The sequence below is a fragment of the Haplochromis burtoni genome, unplaced genomic scaffold (genome assembly GCF_018398535.1).
Source record: "Haplochromis burtoni strain Fernald_Lab_line unplaced genomic scaffold, NCSU_Asbu1 Contig_203, whole genome shotgun sequence".
NCBI lineage: Eukaryota > Metazoa > Chordata > Actinopteri > Cichliformes > Cichlidae > Haplochromis > Haplochromis burtoni.
Window position 1 is genome coordinate 602,417 of NW_024582564.1, and position 5,764 is coordinate 608,180.

Below are 5,764 nucleotides of genomic sequence, written 5' to 3' on the forward strand. Positions count from 1 at the left end.
GTTTATATTGTCTTGTCTACATCTCATGTTTCCTGTTTTATTTTGAAGGTCTGTGTCCTATGTCAGTGCAGTCAGCTTTGGTTCCTTTGTCTGTTATGTCAGTCTAGTGTCAGCTGTTTCCCCATGTGTTTCCACTTCCCCCTAATCACCCTTGTGTGTATTTAGTCTGTGTGTTTCTGTTCATTCGCTGTCAGGTCGTCTGTTGTCCTTTGTGTCATGTTTCCAGGTTTCTGTGCTCTCGGTGTTTTTGTGTCCATGTTAGGGTTCATGTTTTGGGTTTCTGTGTTATCTTAGCTCTCCCAGTTTAGGTTATTGTTTAGCTTCTCCTCTGCCTTTTGTTTTGTAATGTTTTCACCAGCCTTAATAAACGGCTCGCTTTCTGTTAACATTTAAGTTTTGTTTCATGGTGTCTGCATTTTGGGTCCTCGTCATAATACATACAGTCTGCCGCCGCCAGACTGTGACAGTTAGAGGATTTCTAAATGATCAGAAACACGTTTCCTTCCAGCATCACCTGAGTCTGAAATGAGACACGTAAACTCTCCACTTAAAAGATAAAACCTTAATTTTTATGCTAATAATGCACATGTGAGATCATAATAAATAAGTGTAATTGGAATTTTTGTTTGCCTTCTGCAGTTACAGGCGATCTTGCCTCTATAAACTATTTTAATGTCAGAAAAAAATATTTAATATGGCTTTTTTTGGTTAAATTTATTATAAGTGTGAGGCTAACATCTTACTTTGTCACAGACCTGCTGCTGTTTTACATGGTAAACACCAGTAGCCTCGGACTCTCTGAGCTACAGTTCCTCTAAAGTCAACTTGAGGCAGGCTTTTATGTTTCTCTCTGATTGAGATGAGTTAAATTTACCTTAATTTTTTTCTCATGTTAGTGTTTTCATTCATTATTTTTTTAAATGACTATATAACAAAACCTTTGCTTTGGTGTTTTTTTATTTTATTTTGCAGGTCTTGTAAAGTCAGGTTGTACAGATTTTTTTTCTTAAAGTATCACTCTTCACCAGCTAATTGTGCTGTTAGCTCTACTGGCCACAGTGAGCCTGTAATCCCAGAGGACCTGCAGAGGACCCAAAGAGACTGCACATCATGCGGAATGATCTGAGGCGAGGTCCCAGCTTCTCTCCTCCTCTGAGAAAGGCTGCATTGTACGAGACTGATTTAGCTGCTAGCTAATTTTCATCTCTGGGTAGGTCAAACAGTAAATACATTGCAAAATGTCAATAAACAAATTATACTACTACAAATGTAGATGACACTTTATCATAATAAGCCAAACATTAATTTTACTATTTTTAGATCAATCTCGCCACTTCTCTGTGTTTTGTGGTTAACAGAGCTCATTTTTAACCTGTGGTATTATAACCTCTCCTAGCTGATGTTAAGTTCATCAAGTTCACATGTTGCCTTCTGTGACAGTCGTTGTCTAACTTTTACAATAAAGTTGTCATGTTTAAATGCAAAGAGCAGACTCGGGCAACGGATGGCAGTTTGAGAAGGTTTATTGAAAAAAATGGAATGTGTTCAAGGTGTCACAGCAGGGAGCCTTTACTGCAGAAGTTTCTATTGAAGAAGAAGACCAGCATCCAAGGTGAGACTGGTGGTAATAATAATAATAATAATAATAATAATAATAACAACAACAACAACAATAATAATAATAATAATAATAATAATAATAATAATAATAATAATAATAATAATAATGATGTTACTGTAATATGATCCAAAGGCCTTATTTTATTTTATTGGGTGATTCAGAGGGACAGGAGGCAGGATTCCAGTGAGGATGGAGAGTGGGCAGGCAGGTGAGCTGCAGGTAAGTTCTTGGATTTGCAGTTCTTAAAACCAGAAGTTTGACTTAACTCAGTTAAATCTCATCAAAAGAAGTTGGGAGAAATGCAGAACCTTCAGGCAGGAAACTGGAAAACAAACAAAAGCAAATAACAAAGGAGGACAACTTACCACCATGATGGTGATGGAGAACAGCAGCATCAGCCGGTCTTTACATACATGAGCTGATTAGACAATAAATAGCAGGTGTGAAAAGAAGGAAGCCTGGGAATGGAAAACTCCACCCACAAGGATGCGCCGGGCTGCATCTCTACCTGAGACAGAGACAGGGAACAACACTTTATTGTCATTTGTTTTGTCTTAGCTCTGTTGTATGTACTGTATGTATGTTAGGACCAGTGTTGGGCAAGTTACTTTGAAAAAGTAATTAATTATACTTACTAATTACTTCTTCAAAAAAGTAACTGAGTTACATATTCTAAAAGTAATTAATTACTAGGAAGAGTAACTATTGTGTTACTTTGAAAAAAAAATGTCCAGGGTATAATTGGCTGTTTTTTTTTTGTTTTTTTTTTTTGGTCATAAGCAGAGAGTGCTCACTAGCGCTGTCCTTAGACAGTAAATGTGATGAAACTATTCAGGAAAAAACACCGTGTATATGTTGTTTATCATGACTTTAAGTGGCCTATCAGCACAATTTAAAAACTGGTATACAGTGGGGCAAAAAAGTATTTAGTCAGCCACCGATTGTGCAAGTTCCCCCACCTAAAATGATGACAGAGGTCAGTAATTTGCACCAGAGGTACACTTCAACTGTGAGAGACAGAATGTGAAAAAAAATCCATGAATCCACATGGTAGGATTTGTAAAGAATTTATTCGTAAATCAGGGTGGAAAATAAGTATTTGGTCAATAACAAAAATACAACTCAATACTTTGTAACATAACCTTTGTTGGCAATAACAGAGGTCAAACGTTTACTATAGGTCTTTACCAGGTTTGCACACACAGTAGCTGGTATTTTGGCCCATTCCTCCATGCAGATCTTCTCGAGAGCAGTGATGTTTTGGGGCTGTGCCGAGCAACACGGACTTTCAACTCCCGCCACAGATTTTCTATGGGGTTGAGGTCTGGAGACTGGCTAGGCCACTCCAGGACTTTCAAATGCTTCTTACGGAGCCACTCCTTTGTTGCCCGGGCGGTGTGTTTTGGATCATTGTCATGTTGGAAGACCCAGCCTCGTTTCATCTTCAAAGTTCTCACTGATGGAAGGAGGTTTTGGCTCAAAATCTCACGATACATGGCCCCATTCATTCTGTCCTTAACACGGATCAGTCGTCCTGTCCCCTTGGCAGAAAAACAGCCCCATAGCATGATGTTTCCACCCCCATGCTTCACAGTAGGTATGGTGTTCTTGGGATGCAACTCAGTATTCTTCTTCCTCCAAACACGACGAGTTGAGTTTATACCAAAAAGTTCTACTTTGGTTTCATCTGACCACATGACATTCTCCCAATCCTCTGCTGTATCTTGCGTGGAGCCCCAGATCGAGGGAGATTATCAGTGGTCTTGTATGTCTTCCATTTTCTGATGATTGCTCCCACAGTTGATTTTTTCACACCAAGCTGCTTGCCTATTGTAGATTCACTCTTCCCAGTCTGGTGCAGGTCTACAATACTTTTCCTGGTGTCCTTCGAAAGCTCTTTGGTCTTGGCCATGGCGGAGTTTGGAGTCTGACTGTTTGAGGCTGTGGACAGGTGTCTTTTATACAGATGATGAGTTCAAACAGGTGCCATTCATACAGGTAACGAGTGGGGGACAGAAAAGCTTCTTACAGAAGACGTTACAGGTCTGTGAGAGCCAGAGATTTTCCTTGTTTGAGGTGACCAAATACTTATTTTCCACCCTGATTTACGAATAAATTCTTTACAAATCCTACCATGTGAATTCATGGATTTTTTTTTCACATTCTGTCTCTCACAGTTGAAGTGTACCTCTGGTGCAAATTACTGACCTCTGTCATCATTTTAGGTGGGGGAACTTGCACAATCGGTGGCTGACTAAATACTTTTTTGCCCCACTGTATATCCCCTTGTTGCTTTGTCATCTTAAAGTGGTCATGTGATTGGCTTACCACGACTACTTTATTCTTCCTCAGTCAAACAGCAGCACTCATGCGATTGTTTTGCCCCCTTAGCTCCAGGTGTTGTGCCAAAAAGTGATCGTCGGGCAGAAAGTGATTGCCGTCGGCGGGAGCGCGTGCAGCTACTTAAAGCTGTAGCACCCAGATTACTTACAGTTACTTCCGTGCAACTGATATAAAGTGCGGTAAGCTGAACACAGCTTCAACCGTCTGTTTGTTGAAAAATGGTAATTCTTAGTTTTACCATTCTTATTAATGGTAACAGTGTTGCAACGATAGAAATAGTAATTAGTTAGATTACTCGTTACTGAAAAAAGTAATGCCGTTGCTTATAACGCAGTATTCCCATCACTGGTTAGGACCCCATTTGAAAGTGACATGTCACACATCACAGAGTTCACTCAGATAAAAAAAACTGGTCTATTTTTCTATGCTGACGTTAGTGATCAGGAAACAGGATACCTGGGAAACATGCTGTAAAACTAATCAGCTTTTCCAGCCACCAGGGGAGCCACATGGCGGGAGAATTACCGAGCAGAGGAAGATGAATGTTTCAGTTAGACTGCGTCCTGCTCAGAAGGAGTGCTGCAATTTAGGTCAATGTACAGCCTGCCCACAGTAATTATAAGTCAAGCTGCAGGAAGGAAATTTAATAAGACATTATCTGCAACAAAAGCCTCACAGAAGTAGAGTGAGAGTCAAGCGCAGCGCACAAAGAAAGAGGCCAAAGATGGACGTGAAAATAATTCTTAAAATGAGGCTCTGTCAGATTATCTTTGCAGGGGAAGTATTGTTATGCTGATTAGGATCAAACGAACAAAAGGCTTTGGGTTTAAAGTGAAAAAAAATTGCCACAGGATTCCCGAAAATGGCTTTTTTCCCCCTCCTGCTGTCAGAAGTCACACAACAATTTGGTAAAAGTGTCACCCGCATTATTATTCGCTGTCACTTTCATCATCACCAAGTTGTGCTGTAATTTATTCAGTGCTGCTGGAGTTTAAAAGAAGCTTGAAACTTGGATTAGGTGAGAAAAAATCCAAAGTTGGTTGTGTTTATTGAGAATAATGGGCTGTGTGAGCATGTTGTAATAATGGTCGCAGAAGGATTTTTTTATTTTTTTATTTAACCTTTATTTAACCAGGAATGTCCCGTTGAGATCAAAGACCTCTTTTTCAAGGGAGTCCTGGCCAAGAGGCAGCACATTAACGCCCTTTAGAAACAGGAAATGTGTTGTTTTCTAACATTTTTACCCACTCATGATTCTCCCTGTGGCAGACTTCCCTACTTTAAACTGGTTTTTGCACACTTAGCTGCTCACAACATATAGACACAAAACAAGAGCAGAGATGAGGAGCAAACTATCTTTAGGATGGGAGCAGCAGCGTCGTCCTTGTCACCTTGTCCCCTTTTTGGAATTTCTTTAACATCCTGAGAGGTTTGCCAGGATTCTGCAAGGACACCTCATTCTATCAACATCTGCATACAAGGAGCTGTAGGCTGCTTCCAGCTTTTATGCGCAACTTATGGATAAATCATACTAACACTTCATACTAACATATTAACAAAGTAAACCTGACTTGCCCTCTCTTACTTTAAGGCCAACAATTTGTCAGCTAGCTGGGTCACGGTTGTGAATGGGTGTGTTTTAACCTAAACCTAAGAAGTGAATGCAGGTAAAGGTTAAAGGAAAGGTGAAAACACAAGTGAAGTCCAACAGGACTCCAACCAGCATCTCTTGGCTGTAATCTCTCAGTGGCCAACATAACTGCCACCACCATGCTTGGCAGTTGGTACAGTTTTCTTAGG